General features: G+C 32.8%; 1 protein-coding gene across 3 annotated transcripts in view; it reads right to left on the reverse strand.

Moving 5' to 3' along the window:
* SPOCK3 (SPARC (osteonectin), cwcv and kazal like domains proteoglycan 3) overlaps nt 1-20,106 on the reverse strand; it is a 505,924-nt gene that overhangs the window by 115,441 nt on the left and 370,377 nt on the right. The gene's annotated exons all lie outside the window — the stretch shown is intronic.

Raw genomic sequence — 20,106 nt, forward strand, 5'->3', positions numbered from 1 at the left:
TCACTCTATTCTATATATACTGCCATTTTCTACTGGCACTATCATTTTTACATTTTGGTTTACAAGAATTTCACATAATTGCTAATGCTTTGTCAAATTTTGATATTATAAATATTTCTCCTGGTCTGTAACACATTAACTACTTTTTTTGAACTGAAGTCCTTATCTTTGATGTATAAAGATCCATCAATGTTTCATCTTTAGTTTGCAGTTTTGGGTACCTGTTGAAAAAATACTTCCCTATATCACAGTCACAAAGATGTTTTCCTGTATTTTCTTTTATTAACTATACAGTTTTGCCTCTCAAATTTAGGTTTTTAATCCAACTGGAGTTCACGCTACAATAGAAGTTATGAGTTGAGTGTCCAACTTTGTATTTCGTAGTACAGATCTTCTACTTATGTTTGCTTGTTTCTGAGCTATCATATTGTTTTGTACTGATTCGTTTACCTATTCCGGTTTTGTTTTTATAAGAATACTTTTTATTATATTTTAATAGCTGTTCATGCCTCTTTCCTTTTATATTCTTTATTAAAATTGACTTTAACATAAATTTCAGAATAGTTTCTTCAAAAACTTAAACATGCATTTTATATTTTTATTAGATTTATATTACACATAGATTAATTTGTAAAAATAAACATCTTTACAATGTTAAATGTTCTTATCAATGAATGTGGTGTATCTCTTCAAGTTTTCAGATTTTTTCTCTATCCTTTAATATATATATTATTATAATTTTCTCTTTAAAGGCCTGTGAACACTTTGTTACTTTCTTTAAAAATTTCTTTCTATTGAGAACAAAATATTGAATTCGTTTATATTACAAAGTAGACTATTGGTGGAACAGAGAAAGCCTATTGATTTTACAAATTAATCTGCTACCCACATTTTGCTGAATTTTCATGTGGTTCTCAAATTCTCTCAGTTCTGTTGTTATTTACAAAATTATTATCTTATTGGCTAATAATGACGGTTTTGTGCCTTTCCTTTTAATCTTCATATTTATTCCTCTTTCTTAAATAATGGGCCAGGGTTCCAAATAATACTTTGAGATATTAGAGGAAATTCTTATACTTTTCCTGATCAAAAAAGATAATTTGCCTGAATTATGTTTAGTTGGTATTTTTAATAAGAATTTGTTAAAAAAAAATTTTTGTTTTCAAATTCCAGTACCATAAAACAAGTCCAGAAAGAAAGAAAGAAAATTTTCCAGTCAGTGCTCATAAAATGGTCACCATGTAACATAATCAATATTGTCAATGAATTGTCATAAAGTAAGCTCATCAAAAAGTTCTCAAGTACATTAATATGAGCTAGAACATATCAAAATTAATTGAAGTACATTTCCAATATACAAAACAGTTATGTGTTCAATCATTCTAACAATAACTAGGAAAAGATGTTCAAAAATCCAATTAAATAACATCTTTTTCATTTTTCTCATCATTATCCTTATCATCATCATTTTCATCTTTCAACTGAGCTTTTTATAGCTACTGTTCATAACTATGATTAGACACTATCATTTCCTGGTAAAAAACTCTTCCATGTTCTGTAGTAGGACAGAAAATACTATTAGATTATGGTCAAACTAGGAGTATAATTGATGATTTTTATGAAAATTGAGAAGTTTCAGAAGAATATACTCTTAAGAAGTATTCTATATCCAATCAGAATGAACTAATGAAATATCCACAGATATGAAGTTTCTCTATAGAAAAAAGTTTTTAATCCTCAGTAATTCACTTTTTCATCAGCAACTCCACATTGTGTATCTATACTATTTTTAAGTTGTTAACATTATAAGTAAAATGAATATATTTATACATAGTAACAAAATATTAACAGCAGGCATATAAATTAGACAAAAAAGTATTAGAAAATTTTCATCCTAAATACCACGTATGAATTTGTGAAAAAATCAAAATTGAGAAAAACATTATGTTGAGGCAAAAACATTCTTAATTGCCAAAATATATATACCAGAAAACATGAGTTTCTGTTTAAACTTTTATCATTTCATATAGTAACTGATTTGTTGCATTAAGAAAGAAAGTAAAAAAATCTAATGTTTGAGGGATTAAATAGCTTTAATTGTAATTCAGTTGTAATTTTAAGAAAATAAGTTAGCACATTCCCACACAATTCTGATTTGTTTGTTTGTTTTGTTGTTGTTTGTTTCTCCTGAAGTTAAACATTCTGGAAATAAAATATGTGAATTAAATATTGCACAGAGTGCCATCTAGAATAACATGGGGTTTTAAAGTTAAATTTTCTTAAAACATACAACAAGATATTATTTGGGGACTGATCATCATATTTAAGTATAGACCATAAAAGAAAATCTAGGAAAACTCAAATCCCTCTGGGGAACAACAATTGAAACTATAATTTAATACATCCTTATATCTATTTATAAATTGGAATAAAATATACTCTTGCTGAAAATGTCATACTGTATCAATATAGTTTTATTCTTTTAGTCCCACAAATCAAAGGCAATGTAACAAGGATGTTCTAAGTATACATTCCCTATATTTTTGGAATCAGGACTGAACTAAACAGAATAAACTGATTCCTGCTTAAAATTACACAAAGTGTCTCAATTATCATCTTTATTGTACTATGAAGCCTTGGCTTGATTTTATGTTCACTCATTAGTGGCTTTGTAAATTTTATAGTTTTGATGCTTGAGCCTAATTTTTTTGAAAAAGTTTTTAAAAACAACTGTAAGCTAAGAAAGTCAATTAACACAAAATTTTTCAGTTTGAGGGAGAATTGTGAGTTGCTGTTTTCATTAATTATTTAGTAAATTACAAAGCTGTCCCCATGCTAATGGAGCAGAGTTCTCAATTTGACTCAACTGAGGAACCACTGACAAATGCCTGGGAGGCCTTTCTGGTGTTTGATCTTGCAGGATCAGCAGGAATAGTTAAAAGGACACTGCTGTTAATTTTACAGAATGCAAAATGCTGATACTTCGGTTTTTTGAGTTAAGCAATCACAAGGAAACACATCCCAAAATATATGGGTAAAAGTCTTATAGTAGGAAGTGTAAGGCTGTCTAAGTAAATGAGAAAACTTAGAGTTGTGACTAGTCTTCCTTTCTTTTAGAGCTACAAACTAAACCTTCAAGTACAGCAACTCTTTTGCACATTTGTGTTGTTGATTTCCATAAAATCTAGGTCAGAACATGACTACATAAAAACTACCTATAATACTTACAGGAAGAAAATTCCCTAACCACATCTTTTTTTACTGTTGAATCAAAGTGTCATCCTTTCATTTAAAGGACAACTGATCAGTATTATATGATAATAAATTATAAAATAATATAAACAAACTAGTAAAACCTTAATAGTTGAGTAATATTTGTATTTTAAAAGTACTTTTAGAGACTTTGGTTACAGCTTCAGCATGTAAACTCCTTGAAAGTCATTAAGCCTGTTCTTATACCAAGGAAAACCTCAACAAACTGTTTATTAATGATTTTTCATAGACCTTAAGAGAACTTAGGCTGCATGGCAAACAACTGGTCTGAAAGTTAGAGAATCAGGCAAATCCATAGAAATATAGCACCCAGGATTTGCTTATCTGAAGTAGAAGTTCATGGATGCAATAAACAATAGAAACAGTAATAGTACTTTTGTAATTTTGATTAATGCATGAAGGCTAAATGGGGACTGGCCTGAGTGCAAGAAGCTCCTGGGAACCCCAGATTAACTCAGGGGGCAACACACTTTTGCAGATTTTTCTCTAGGAAACCCAATGTTCTCACAAAGAGGAGCTAAGAAATCTTCCCCCATGGCCATAACAGGGAGAGGGGAAGTATAGCCAACATGAATCTCAGTTTCTTGTCCCAACAATCCTCTGGCCTCCAAGGGGAATGACCACCCGAGGGCAATTCTGACACCTTATCCTATCTCAGAGCCACAGCTGTAGAGATCCCCACACTTTCATCAGCTTTCTCTCCAGGAACCCCACCAGAGAGGTCACCTTGTGACCCTGGCAGGAGAAGGAAAAGAGTAACTATTGTGAAATAAGCCCAGAGCCATCTATAGCAAAGGTCTACTCTCTCTAGGGTGGAAGCTTTGCCAGAAGTTTATCTAGCTAGGAGAAGAGAATTCCAACTCCTCAACTTCCTTTCAGCCTTCCTATTCTAAGGTAATAAATAGATTGGGTAGATAGATATAATAGAGAGATAAATACCACAGTTGACAGGGAAGAGGGCTTCAAGGAAACAACCTGGTAACCTTGTACCTAGAGAAGAGGTCAGGACAGAAAGAAACCTCTATTTCTGGAGGAGGGATAGAATCACTTCTGAAGGCCACAGTCTCAAGACACAGAACATTAGACTAAAAGAACTATGGAATAGAATCTCTCATGTGATAAATACCCTACCAAAGGGTATTTGAGGAAAGGTGCTGACCTAAGTAACTTTGGAAATAGAGTCTGTAAGACTAAGGAGAAAGGAACTGTAGATAAGCACTGCACTCCAGTTGGTAAATTTGTTTTCCATGGGGTATAGGTTAACAGTTCTGAAAACACAATACATACATTCTAGGAGTGAACAAATAAGTAAATGTATGGGGGGATGGTAGGAGCCAGGTTTCTCGCTGTTGGAGTGGACAGTTACAGATGTGCAAGGGAAAAAGTCTAGAACTGATATATGGTACAGAATTTGAGATCGGGACTTCAGTATAAACTCATGTTTAGCTTGACATAGATGATAATGGATTGATATATAAACAATCATAGATACGTGTGTGTACGTAGGTTAGTATACCTGCATATATTTCCTTGCTCTGTTAGCCCAGAGGGCTTAGAAACAAAGTCAACCCAGAAGCAATTATCACATCCAGCACTCAGAACTTGTTTCTAATACCATTCTCCAATACCAGGAATCACTGCAGAAATGGCTGAGACTAGGGTTTGGGGCAGCAAGCATATGCAATGAGCCTAGAACATCTTGTAGGGTCCAAAAGCAAAGAAATACTCTAAAAACAAAACAATGGGGATATGTCAAAGAGACACAGAGATGAACTGAAATAGCTACCAATAGCTAAAGCTCCAATGATATCAGCAACAAAATAAACAAAGTAACATTGTTTTATAGCTCAAAGTAGAAAATAAATATTCATGAGTTCATACTGATATAAAAGAGTAAAAAATAAATAAACTGGGGAAGAGGGGAAAGAAAAGTCACTCATATGGAAGAATCCCCAGTAATTTATGTGGATATTCCTACCTCGAGAAGGTAGAGCAGAACTCCTATCCTTTAAGTGATGGGCTACAGTAACTGACTTGTTTCCAAAGAATACAGTATGGAAAGGTGGAAAAATGGCTTTACAGTGGAGAAATGTGACAAACACTACCACAGTCAGGTGACCAAGGTTCACATCATCAATTTTAAGTATTGTTGATAGTTTGTACCCTTTATATGATTTGTTGTGCATGGCACATAGCCTCTGTGATCTACTTCCTGAAAACCTACAACCTCAGTCTAACCATGAGAAAACATGAGACACACCTAAAGTGAGGGGTATTCTATAAAATAGTTGACTAATTCTCAGAACTTTCAAGGTCATTAAAAAACAAAACAAAACAAGGGAAAGTCTGAAAAATCATCAGAACCCAGAGAAGAAAGCCTAAAATGACCCAATGACCAAATGTAATATGTCATCCTGGATAGGACCCTTGAACAGAAAAAGGACATTAGGGAAAACTAGTATAATCTAAATAAAGTACAAAGTTTAATAGTGATAATATATCAAGGTTAGTTTCTCAGTCATGGCAAACATAGCAAAAGAAATATAAGATGTTAATAATAAGGGAAACCATGTTGGGTACGTGGGAATTCTCCACTGTCTTTGCAATTTTTCTGTAAATCTAAAACTATTCTAAAATTTGTAAAAGTTTATTTAAATTAAAAAATAGACTTTGACATGTATGATCTATTTCACAAAATCCTGTGAGAGTTATTACTTATATTTTTAAACTAAGAACACAAGTTTAAATATTTTCCCAGGGTCACAGAGCTATCAAATAATCAATAGAACAGGAATCAAACCAAGATTACAGAATCCTAAGTTTTTGCTTTTACATTATTTATTCAGTTAATACTTTTACATAATTGATGTAAAGATATTTCACTTTTTAAAATTTGCTTCAAACCAGCAACTAATTATGTTAAAATGAAGAACTTGATGCAATAGTAACATTTTTCACATAAAGATTCATTAAAATAAAAGTGGTCAAGTATCGATAGGAGGCATTTATTTGACTTTGAGAATAATTATAGATAAATTTTAATGTTTCTTTTCTAAAATTCTCTGTTTGAACTAGGTTATTTATATTCCTGAAAATAAAGTCACAACCCCAGTTCATTTAGTTTCAACAATTATTTTCTGACCACCTTCTGTAAAGAACAAACTCTAGAAGATGCTAGGAGCACCGGCTGGTGGCTGGAGAAGGGTGTGGAATTCAGGAGAGGAAAGAGGGACAGATTGAAATGAGAAAAAGAAGTCAACATAGCATCCAAGAGCTCAAAAGCAAAGGGAAATTCACTAGGAAGCAGGGAAAAATTGTTACTATTATTGGGAGACAATATCCTGTGGTTCTCTTGCATGTTTGTAATTCTTGTGACAGCTTTTATTAAGAACTACCCTTTCAAAGACGCTTGCACAGTAAACAGTATGCTGTTTATAGAGATGGTGTCTCCCTGACAGGGATGAGGGCAGACTTGCTTACTGTCCAGTATAATAAAGATAATATCTTTCTCTGGGTCAGGGTTGGGCAGGTTTGCTATGACCCTCCTTGAAATACTGGGTGTTTCCTAAGCTCAGGGTTCCTCAATTGTGAAACAAAGCCACTGTGTGTGCAGCATCCACCTGGGCTGCTTGATATCACTCCTGTGGTATTTGGAGTTAAGAAGAACCAATGTGAATATGAAGGTCATGCTTCGAGTAATAAAGTCCTTTTCCTCTGCTGTAGAAGTCTGCCAGCATTTATGAAACTATGGCAGGCTAACGTGTTAACTTCCAAGTATGGTGAGAGCTCATACACTTGAAAAATAGTTCTTGAAAAATAGCACTTGTCATTTAAGTACTGAGCCAAGAATGTTGTGTCCATTTAATTCCATTTAATCCTCATGGACACACAGTGGATTTTATTTTACCCGTACTACAAAAGAGAGGCAGAAAATTAGAGTACTTCACTAACTGAAGGTCATACTTCAAGTCAGTGACCATATTGCCAATTTAAATATATATTCATATGACCAAAATACCTGTGCGCTTAACCACTAGCATTAACTGATTCTGTGGATACTTGGGTTTTATGTGGAAGACTGTGTGATGATGACATTTTTTTAGAAATGTAAATTGTGGAACAGAAGCTAGTACATGAGATATATACAAAGAGACAGAAAATTAGGCCAGATGCAAATTTGATATCTTATTGGAAAAAGTAATCCCTGAAGTTATAGAATTTTAATAAAAAATTCTTGCCTGATCCACTTAAATGATTATATGAACATATATTTATATGACCAGACAAGAAAGGAACATGTTTGCATTACTTTATCCAGATGGTAAAGCAGTATTGTCTTAAACTAATAATTGTGTACTCTACTTTTGATATGTTTACAGGTGGCTGATATACAAAGTTTTTAAAGGATATACAGAGATATGTATCACGCTTACAATATGTAACTCACTGTTGACATGTAAGTATTAATTTATATGTTGGTCATTGCTTTTGGTAGCAAATGGCACTGTTCTGTGATACCTTGCTTTTTTACAAGGAAAAGAGGCTGAAGCTATGTGTGATTAAAATATTTACTTTTGTGAGAAGTTCAATCCCTATTTCATTTAATGCATAGCTTTGGATAACCTAGTAGGTACAATTTTCAAAATTCTATTTTTAAATTTAAATTTTAGGCAATTTAGAATGTTTAAAAATATGTCATTAATTTTATTGGTGCACTGCTGTAACTGATATTCATTGTAGTTGTCATTACAGCATTTGATATAATGTAAAATATATTATTGAGAATTAACGAAAGAGTCAAAATAATATTCCATACACTTATAAAAACAGATATAACTTCACTATTTATTACATTCTGAAAAAAGTCTTGAATAGGCAAAGATAAAACTTGGATTGCACTTAATTGAAGGAAGGAAATAGGGGAGAAGATGATCAATTGGGTAGATATTTTTAATGCATTTTGTACATATAAAAGGGGCTGAACTTACATATCAGTAGTTGGTTGACCATCAGAAATATTATTATTATCTGTGTTTCTGCATGAAAATTTGATATTCCACTACAAGGAAGTAGGGATGGAGATCTCTATAAACTACCATTTTCTGGAGGTAGATAAATAAAGGACTTCAAGGTAAATATATAGAGATAATTTATGAAAGAATAAAATTAAACAGATTGTTTAATGCAGGAATACTTATAACCTATACAATACGAGTATTTATTTTGAATTCCTAAGGTGAGGATTTTTATGCAGCATTTTTCAAAGACTTTACTTTGTTTTACCTTACACATTTTGGAGATACTAGCATGCTGCACTATGGTGGATGCTACTTTAAGTAAATTATGATTCAATATATTTATTTAAGCTTCTCTTATGCTATATTCTGATATACACAAATATTTTTATATTCTTGTGTCACAACTTAGCTCGATCTGTATCCCCTTAACATGTCTCCCCTTCTTGAAATACTATTATAATTATCCAGCCTTGATATAATGGCATGTAGAGATCATAACTTATACTATTAATTCTTGCAATATGCTTTTTGAATGAATTACATAAAACCTTTCATTCACCAACAGATATGTGTGTGACTAATAGTTTAATATTACTAAACTTTGCTAGACAAGAAATAGCAGTTGGACAAATAAAAATACTTTCAGTGTTTCAGTTTCATTATTTAATGAACCAATTACTTGTTGCTGCCTCAGATATTGCAAACTCTGTCACCATAAGAAGCACAAGACATCAAGGCCATTCCTCAAAGCAGACTCATCTGCATGCAGCTCAGGAATATCCAAAATCTGATTCTATCTTCCACCCTCTCGAACTCCTGAGCTCTTTCCACTGGGATCCTCAAGAATTTATGGTTCATCAATAATCAAATTCTCTTCAATTCTGAGCATTCCTTTGAATGGTACTCTAAATGACATGTCTCTCCTCTGAGGATTTTGGCTTTCCATCAGGTGTATCAAGTGATAGCTGTTTTCTCTCTTATACCCAAGTGCCCAGCCTATGGGAGAGAAGGGCCACTTCTTGTTTCTTTTTCCTGTTTTCTGAGCCAGAGTCCTCTCTCTTCCTTAAACACTGTGCACTTGCACTTAAGCTCATGCCATAGAGATTACACCACCAACCAATTTCCCCTCCTTTTTTTACTCAACTACAGGTCCCATCCCAGATCATTCTTTCTTATTCTTTAAAGCTTTTACTCCTTGACTGACTGTTGCTTGCTCAAAACTACTTATGCTATAACCCTAGATTATTTCAATAACTAAATATAAATTATTTTAAGTTCCCTGGTCTCTCAGCTCCTTGCCCTGCTCCCTTCCAATGATCTTTTCCTTCTCCGTATCTGAGCACCCTTTTCCCCTGGCCACAACCTATATCTTGTCATTAACAATAACAACAACCCCTAAATAATTTTAGCTTCAAGCATAATCCTCTAAAAGAACCATCTTGTAACCTTCTAGCTAACTACTAGTCATCTCCATGGTGGGATCTACAATTCATTAATTTTATATTTGCTTCATTATTTCTCTTTTACTCAGCAACACTAGAAGTATTAAGACAAAAAATCAATGCCTTCAAATTCTCAGAGATAAATGATATTTTGTCTGTAGTTTATTCCCAGCTATATTACTTACATATCATAACATCAAAATGAAGACTTTTCTGGTATGAAATTCTCAAAAAGTTTACCATCCACACTCTCCTTTTAAGAAGGTATTAAAACATATAATCAAGAAAACCAAAGGAGAAAACATAAGAAATAGGAAGACATTGAATCCAAAAAATAGTGGATATGGAGTAGGAGTACAGGTTAGGAGCATTACAGACGCAAGTTTTCTGCAGGCTTAGAAGACAAAAGTTCTGAATTGGAGCAGGAGGGTGGAAAAGTCCAGAATGGACAACATGCCAAGTGGCAAACAAGTGGTCCTTAAACAGCAGGTAGCTGGGAATGTTTGCTCAAAAAATTTGACTGATAGTGAAACAAGTCCAAAAGGATTTGGATAGTTTATTATTCATGGCACAGCAGGGATAATGAGTCAAGTTGCCTCTGTTCCCAAGGCTCCAAAGTCCCACAGGGGCAATGTGGAGCTGGCCCCATGGAATGTTGAGCACTCAGTGCATCTGTATCACATCTGAGGAACACTGAGCTTAGGAAAACTCCAATCTTATAAGAGGACTGCTGCAAACTTAGCTCTGGAAGGAAGACATAAACCTTATATCTCTGGAAAGCAAGCAAAGCTCCTCAGAAAGTCTGGATGCTTTCCCATGGAATGTAAATAAAACTGTTCTCTAACATGAAGGAAGACACTATATCTAGGTTTCAAAAATGTTTGCTTCAAAATATAGCCCAACATGTCTAAAAAGACCATAGAGAATTGCCTCCCAACATAGCACTAGAAACACAAGGAGGGTTTTCTTATAGTTAAGAGTCTAAAGTATTCTAAAAATATGTTAATGACATTTGAGTCTTTCATCAACAACAAAAGAAAGCTATTTGGAAACCCCATGGAAGAGAGTCATGGTTCAAATATAAAGTTAACTAAAATTTGGCATGCTTTTAAGCAACTGGTAGAGTGTAGAAAAAATAATCCATTTGATCAGGGCATTCTTATTTGAGTGTCACATGGAATATAGCTAGTTAGTAGTCAAGGGCAGGTATCCATAGCATAGATATTATCCAGTAGTAAAAATCACATACAATTATAGTAACATTAACAGTATTGGTTGATTTTGAACATTTAGAATCAAACAGCAAACAAATTATAGAAGACTTCAATTTAGTTAAAGAATAGTGTTTAAGGGTAATAAACATATATTATAAGTGAAAGAAGTTTAGGTGAATGAGTGGGAGATGAGGAAAGAATCCAGTCCAGTAATACTTTTCTAAAGTTAATGGAACAAGAAAAATACTTCTACATTTATTATTTAAAGTTACAAAAATTACCAAAAGAGTAATTTTATAATAGTATGACTATCATTGGGATGTGGCAGTTAAGAAAATGTAAATAAACTAAATCCTTATCTTTCAAAATAATCAGTAGATAAAATTTATGATAGGATATCAAAGTTATGATAGGAGCAACCAAAACAACTAAATACAAAAGTAGTTAAAAGTGGTTACTTCTGAGCAATAAAATAAGATTTGAAAGGGCAGGTTAGTGATCAATTGATCTCATTATTACCTCCATTTATACTAGTTAATATTTACCAGCTACTGTACATGAATTATTTTGAGGTGTCCAAAAAAATCCTCTCACAGAAACTGAAATTCTAAACCTTCTGCAAACATTTTTAAATTATTTGCTGTAATGAAAACAATAGATTTTTCATTGGCTATTTTTTTCTGGTACTGTTAAAACATTTATTGATAATTTATTTCTGTTTGAGTGAATTTTGCTATCAGAGTTGTAACATTTCCTTTATAGCAGAACTGACATAGTATTTCAGGAAAGATTTTCATTTAAAAAAATCCCTTTTCTTCAGAAAATCTAATCTAAGAACAAATAATATAAATGAGTTTTTAGACAAATGTAATATAAACTTAAGCCAAATAAGTTCTATCAAACACCATATATTTGGTGAGGATAGGCAGAAGAAAAAACTGTGGAAAACTCCTGAAACAAACAAACAAACAACTTGAAGCAAGTAGAAAATAAAATGGTTCCACGATCCATTTGAGAGTGCATTACAACGCAAAAGTCTTCATCATCCAGGTCATTTTCATTCAGAGAAAAATCATGTTTTCCTTATTAGAGATGATTTAGAGAAAATTATACACTAAAATTCTTGAACAGATATTTGTTTCTTGGTATCTTCATTACTAGTGATTTTACATTAACCTGTTACTATAGCTGTAAAAATAATAGAAACACTAATTACTTTGCCAATAAGCAGAAAATTGACATGAATAAACTTCAGAAAAAAATGCACAAAGCAGATCAATTAGTAATATATTTAGCAAGTTGACTGTTTCTACCATAACCATCTTTCTGCATCACTCTAGAAATGTTCAAAATGCTACCAGGGAACCTACAAACAAAATATCTATGGAGACAAAACTAAATGTGAGTTTCCTTTTTGGCAAGTCAGAATGTTTATTATGTAATGTTTTATGAAAATTTGGCTTCAGAAAGTATACACTAGCAGAAGCTGGCCAAGATTGTAAGTGAAGGAAGCCAAAAAATTTTTAGATTTTCAACAATCAACCTAAACTTACTGAGTGTTCCTTTTAAATATATACATAACTGTTTGCTTATACTTGCTCGGCTTTAAAATCTAATGCCATTCTCTAAATATCTCTACTTGGTAACTATAATGTAGCACAAGTAATACGTTATTTCACACAAACAGGCAGAGGAAAAACATGTTGTTATTGAGAAAGCAGATGACATATGGTCATAGTGGAGGAGAAACCCTACAGAGCTACAGAGCTATTATGATAGTGTAGTGAAGGGTCAGCATACATAACCTTAAAACCTTGTTCAGACACCTACTAACTAGGTGACTTTAAACTGATTACTTAATTCTCTATGATTTAGATTCATCATCTATATAGCAAGGATACAAATAGCATTCACTTCATAGGGTTATTGTGAGGATTAAAGAAATAGCACATGTAAAACACCTAGAGGAATGATAAGCATATACTAATAAGGGGTAAATGATATTTTAATTTCCAAGTGGCTAAAACAAATACCATAAAAGGGGTTGGCTTAATAACAAGAATTTATTGGTTCATAGTTTCAGAGGCTAGAAGGCTTGCTTCCCCTGGGGTCAGTATCTTCTAGCTGGTCTGAAATCTTTGGGGTTCTTTGGTATTTCCATCACCTGGTAATGCACACGATGATGATGTCTTCTCCTTTGTGACTTCTGGCTGCTCCCCTGTGGCTTCTCTATCTATCTGATTTCACTCTGCTTATAAAGGACCCCAGTAATCCAGATTAAAGCCCAACAGGTTGCAGTTGAGCCACACCTTAGCTAAAGTAACATCTTGAGAAGATCTTATTTACAATGGGCCCACGCCCACCAGAATGCATGCTTAAATTTGCATTCATAATGGAATACACCCAATATTAGTTTGGCCCATTTGCTTCATAATTGTTAAAAGTTTAAACCCAACAATGTCCCAAAGGGACTCCAAATGAGTCCCTTAATTCTCAGAAAGAAATATCTGGAAAGTGGGCATAGAAGAAAGAAGGATTACTTGGCTAACTATTTTAATTTGGAAATGTCTCCCACACTCTGAGCTTCAGTTTCCTCATGGGGCTAACTTGCATACCATTAATGCCCACATGTTTTTATGAATAAATGAAATAAAAAAGGCAAAGTACTTTGCACATAGTAGATGCCACATACATGTTATTTTCACCACTTCCCATCACATTCTGCATGCGTATTGTGTTCCTTCAACTCCACCACACTGATTGAAAGGAATTGAATGCTGGATACAGGAGATGAACAGGGGTTGGGATGAGGAAAGTACATTTATTGAATGTCCATCATATATGCAAGTTATTTGTCCACATTATTTCATTTAACTCCTATGAGACTGAAGTTGCTCTTTCTAGAGTCACCAGCAATCTTCTAATTTCCAAACTCTGGAATCATTTCACAGGCCTGATATTATTGCACATCTCTCTTGTATTTAACAGTAAAGATCATTATCTTCCAGTCAGTTTATTCTTCAGCATCTGGGAGGTTATTTTCTCCTGCTTCTAATTTTAGCCCTGTCAGTCTTCCACAGAGTCTTCTAGGTCTTCTGATCTTGGGAATATTAGTCTTTCCCAGCATTCCCACTTTTTTTTTTATCACTTTCTACACTCTTTTATCACTTTCTACACTCAATGATTTCATTCACTCTCACAGTTTAATTTATTGCAAGCTAATTCCATGGTGTTTATTGACAACTCCAGCCTCTTCCCTAAGACATACAAGACAAATGTCTACACTTGGATGGATGATACTTTAAAAACACTGTGTCCAATTGATCTTTTCCATCTAAACTGTTATTCTAATAGTTTTACATCTCAATTTTATCATCATAATCCTCTCAGGAGCTATTATTATCTATGCACCATTTCTCCTTCCCTAAATCCCAAAAATCACCAACCACTGATCTTTGCCTTTTAGTTTCCTAAATATTTTGTGAATCCATGACCTGCTTCCCATCCCTAATACCTTAATCACTATCATCTCTATCTTCAATTATCACTAACCTACTAACTACTTTTTCTTCTCCATTCTTGCACCACCATATCTAACCTTCACATACTTAAATCAAGTACTTAAAAATCCAAATAAACCTCTCTCCCACATAAAGAATTCACTGAACATATTTGAAAACTGGTTTGTTCAACCATATCCTCATTATATTATTTATTATTTATGAAACTTTTAAATATGATTTCCCAATGAACTAACCAAACTGATAGTGAAAAAGGTAATAATCAAACAAATGAAAAACCACAAAGACTTTCAAAATGTGTTTTTAAAATTAATTGTTGAGTTCCAAAGAATACAATGTTCTACAATTTTATTCTTGTTAGCTTTTTCAAATTGAACAATAATGCACAGGCATAGCCTACATTTTTTAACCTATAAACAAAAACATCAATCATGAGATTTCAACAATTTTTGTTTTCTTATTTCAGCCATTTGCAAAGTAACAGCTAATCTGACAAATAATAAACAATCTAACTTATTCCAAAAATAAAATAATTCCTTCAGTAAATTCATTAATAACTCATCAAGTTGTTTAAAAGTGTAATTACAAAGTATAGAGTAGAATATGCAGTTTTTATTTCAACAAATTTAATTGATTCAAGTATATTTTATAGAAAAGAATATATTCTTATTTTCTGCTTTTAATTCAATCTGACTTCAAGCTTTCTTTTTCCTCCACAAAATACAGATGGTATGTCTTTGATGTCCCAAATTAATAACCTATGTTTTTTTCCTATTTTCTAAAATATTAAATCATTTCTTTATGAGAAGGTGTAAATCCTGCATCAGCTTGGCTTTCCATTTCTAGTTTGAGGCTTAAAATTATCATCAGGGTCTGGGTATCTCATTAAAAGTTTGGAAAAAAGCTGGTGAGTTACTTCAAGAAACCATAAATTAAACTCTAAGATACTATTACAAAAGTCTTCTCACAGTTTGCGATGCTAAACTTCAAATATATTTTGTGATTCCTTTACTCACAAAATAAGCCATGGAAAATCTTCTAAATACAAATCAATTGGTCTTACTTCCAATTTAAAAAAGTAATACCTTACATGCTCAAAATAGAAATACAGGTGAAGGGAAATAAGCTTGGTCTTTCTTAACAGTTTTTAAGTCACCCACATTCCCTAACTCAGAGTAATTTTTGTTGCATTCCTTTCACTTGAGCACCATAGTCAATTGGTTTTTAATCCTTGTGAATTCCATCTCAGTAATACTACTTAAATCCAATTTCTCCTCTTATTTCTACTTCCACCATCTTGCTGTGAACTGATTACCTTCTTTCTGAATCACTGCAATTGCCTTGTAAATAACACCCTCCCCCAAAAAACAAAAACAAAAAAATCTACTCTGTAGCATAACAACAAAAGATAAAGCCTAGCAAAACACTTTTGGAAATGCTGTCTCTCTCCTTAAGAATCTCAATTGCTTCATGAGTCTGACTCTAATGAATTAAATGCAAAGCTTTCATCTCTGAAAATTACCAATCAGCTTTTTGCAGTGTCCTCTTAAAAGTTCCCGAAGTGCCAACTCAAATGGCACTGCTATGTATACACTTTAATACATGTCTAGGGTAGACTCCTTTGAGTTTGGATATATCAACTAAAAAGTAAATGCTTTCTAAATTCCTTTTCAATACTTTTTGATCTCTGGTTCTCCAAGTTCTTTCTAAACTTCAACATTGATATACACACATACATATATATATACCCACACAAGGACACTTATTCTATGGAAACTGCTCTATTAGTAGTCCATACTCACAACTATGAATCTCATATCTCTCTAGCTGTATAAAAATATTAGAGGCCTTTAAATGCCAGCTGAAATGTCAATATTCATTGAATGAAATTGATTCACCTTCCAAATGATAATTCCTGTACTTGAGATTGCAAAGTAAATTTCAAAAATAAGGGAAGGAAGAGAAGATAAAAGGAATTTAGTAATGGAACCCAGAAGTACTAGCTTTTGTAAATTTGGTCTTGTGCATCAGAAATGCAGAAAATTATATAGTTAAGTTTCTGATTGAATGAGAGTATGCTTGCTTAGCTACTTATCTAAAGTTAGAATCCAGGATCTTTAAAATGTAAATTATGTGTTTTTCTTTATTCTACATACTTGACTGTAAACACCTGGGCCAGTTTCTGCACACCCATTACTGAAAACATTAGGGTAGCAGTGGAGGGCTTTATTTTTTCCTACTTTATAAAGGAAAAGTGCTTTTATTATTTTTAATATATTTCATGTACATGTAAATAATTTATTCTGCTCTTAATACAGTGAAAACACAGGAATATTATGGTATCAGTTTGGCATCAAATGTAGAAAATCAGAAAGATTTAAGAAATATTTTATCATTGGTAGTTTATTCCTCACAATGCTTTCTAGAACAAAGATATTAAAAAGTATTTTGTGCACTGCACAGTCTACCGAAGGCATGAATCTAATGTAAATGACAGCTGAAAGATTAAAATTGATGCTGAACTCAGTTTTACATTTCCCTTGTCTCTCAGCCTTTGGCACTGCGTAGAAATGCCATTCAGAAAGTTTTGTACTGCTTTTCCATAGTAGCAAGCAAAATCCTGTACTTGCTTTGCCCTGACAATCTATCAGAGCGGGATTATTTAAATTCTTCTTGCCTTTCTTTCTACACACAATTGAATCCAAATGATCTTCATCCCCAGTGATGCAGTTTTTAGAAAAGTTTCCTTCATGACATATTAATATAAACATTGTATGGAGAAAGTGAGCAACACGAAATATAATTATTCTTTATTCATAAGGGATCCTCTTCGCAGATGTGTTACCTTCCATATTCAATGCACATTGAGTTCCTCTTGCAGTTTGTGGGAGGTTATGAGAAATTGAGACTACATCAAATTTAGTTTCTCATTCAAAAATAACATTAAAACAGGGAGATATTGTTGAAGTGCTATATTGTTTTAAAGACATACACTTATTATAACTACACCTTCTCAAATGTTATTCTTACGAACCTCCATTATAAAGGAGAAATGGATATTTAACACCACAGTAGGATTTATTTCATGCCTGAAGTGATTTTTAGAGGAAAATCTCTTCAACCTTCAGTTAATTGCATAAATTGGCAGTGGGAAATATACAGATACCAAAGTACGCCAGTTAAAATAAAACTACAATTAGATCTTGATTATTTGCAAGCCGATCAACATATTCAAGATGAAGATGTGAGTCCTTATTTGGGCTGTGGTGTAGAAAGTGGTTTGGGTATTTTTAAAATTTTTCTGATTTTCTACATTTGATGCCAAACTGATACCATAATATTCCTATGTTTTCACTATATCAAGAGCAGAATGAATTATTTACATGCACATGAAATATATCATAATTAATAAAAGCACTTTCCTTTATAAAGTAGGTAAAAATAAAGCCCTCCACTGTTACCCTAATGTTTTCAGTAATGGGTGTGCAGAAACTGGCCCAGGTGTTTACAGTCAAGTATGCAGAATAAAGAAAAACACATAATTTGCATTTTAAAGATTCTGAAACTGGACCCAGGGTCCTGTGAGGCATCAAGGTTTAGACCTTCTATGAATGCGGCTCCTGGAAGTCAGCTTAACACTTCCTTCTGACCGAGTGGGAATCTTTGTGCACACTGCCTAAGGCCTGATCAACAATTTACCACTGATCTGCAACCAATTAATTATTTTTAATAATAAAATTTATTAATTGCTTTACTCAAGGCAATGTTGCTACATATTTTTATTTTAAATGATAATCTTAAATATTATTTCAATGTGGAAAGACCAAAATAAGTGGCATAATTTAATTTCAAAAGTTATATCTGTGATAAAATATTCATTATGGATCTCTAACATGGAATATCAAGTATTCCATATCTACCAAAATACACTGTTCATATAAAAAGTACTTTGTAATAACTAAGGCTTTTATTTCTTATCTGTATACCATCTGCCATTTCTAATAAAATACATAATTTATATTAAATATACTTCATAATAACTAAGGCTTTTATTTCTTATCTGTATAACATTATTCATATTTTTCAAAAAAAAGGCAAAAATCAATTTTCCACATTAATAAGGCTGCACAATCAATAAAGGTGGAAGGAAGATGAACAAAGATTTTTTAAAATTGTGAAATTAAAAGTGTTAGTCATAAAATACCTGAGACCTGATAATTGTTGATGATATTCTACTCAGTGCCTTATATAATAGTCTGATTTAAAGAAGCATCTACTTCCCTATGTTTACTTCATCTAGTGCTTCAGAGGACTGGAACTAGCAGGCATAGAGATATCTTTAGAATGTTACAATATCTCAAATAGATAAATAATACAATGTAAACTATAGAAAATAATTTCATAAAAGTGATCTTATATATTATGCTAAACATCAGATTATATGTATTCACTATTTTTATTAGACATTGTGCTGGTTTGGATCTTTTATGTATCCCAGAAAAGCCTATGTTCTTTTTTTTTTATACATATATATTTTTTACTGATATTGTTTACATGCCATACAACTATCCAAAGATCTAAAGTGTACAATCAATTGCCCATGATACCATCATACAGCTGTGTATCCATCCCCACAATTAATTTTTTTTCAATTTTTTAGAAGATTTTCATTACTACAGAAAAGAAATAAAGGCAAAAAAAGGAGCCTCAAATCCTCCCATACCCCTAACCACCCCTCCATCCATTATTGATTCATAGTTTTGGTATAGTACATTTGTTACTGTTGATGAAAGAATGTTAAAATACTACTAACTGTAGTATATAGTCTGCAATAGGTATATATATTTTTCCCATATGCCTCTCTATTATTAACTTCTAGTTATGGTGTCATACATTTGTTCTAGTTTGTGAAAGAGATTTCTAATATTTGTATAGTTAATCATGGACATTGTCCACCACAAGATTCACTGTTTTATACATTCCCATCTTTTAACCTCCAACTTTCCTTCTGGTGACATATGTGACTCTGAGCTTACCCTTTCCACCACCTTCAGCACTGTTAGTTATTCTCATTGCATGCTACCATCACCAATGTCCATTTCCAAATGTTTAAGTTCACCTTAGTTGAACATTCTGCTTATGATAAGCAACCACTCTCCATTCTTTAGCCTCATTCTATATCCTGGAAACTTATATTTCATGTCTATGAGTTTACATATTATTAGTTCATATCAGTGAGACCCTATAGTATTTGCCATTATGTGTCTGTCTTATTTCACTCAATATAGTGCCCTCAAGGTTTCTTCATCAACACATTTTTTTTAAGATGGTTTTGTTCATACACCATATATTTCGTCCTAAGTAAACAATCGTTGGTTCCCTGTATAGTCACGCATTTATGTATTTGGCACCATCGCCACTATCTGTATAAGGACATCTCCACTTCTTCCACAAAGAAGGAGGAGAGTCAAAGAAGTTAGAGAGACAAAAGAAAAATAAAATAGAGAGCGAGAAAAACAACAACAGCAGCAACATGGCAGCTAGAAAGCAACAAAAGGAAAGATAGCATTAACCTAAAGTAGAATAGGGTCAGACAATATCACCGATGCCAGGAGTCCCATATCCTTCCCCTATTCCA

This window comes from Choloepus didactylus, chromosome 3 (assembly GCF_015220235.1).
Source record: "Choloepus didactylus isolate mChoDid1 chromosome 3, mChoDid1.pri, whole genome shotgun sequence".
In the NCBI taxonomy this organism is placed as follows: domain Eukaryota; kingdom Metazoa; phylum Chordata; class Mammalia; order Pilosa; family Megalonychidae; genus Choloepus; species Choloepus didactylus.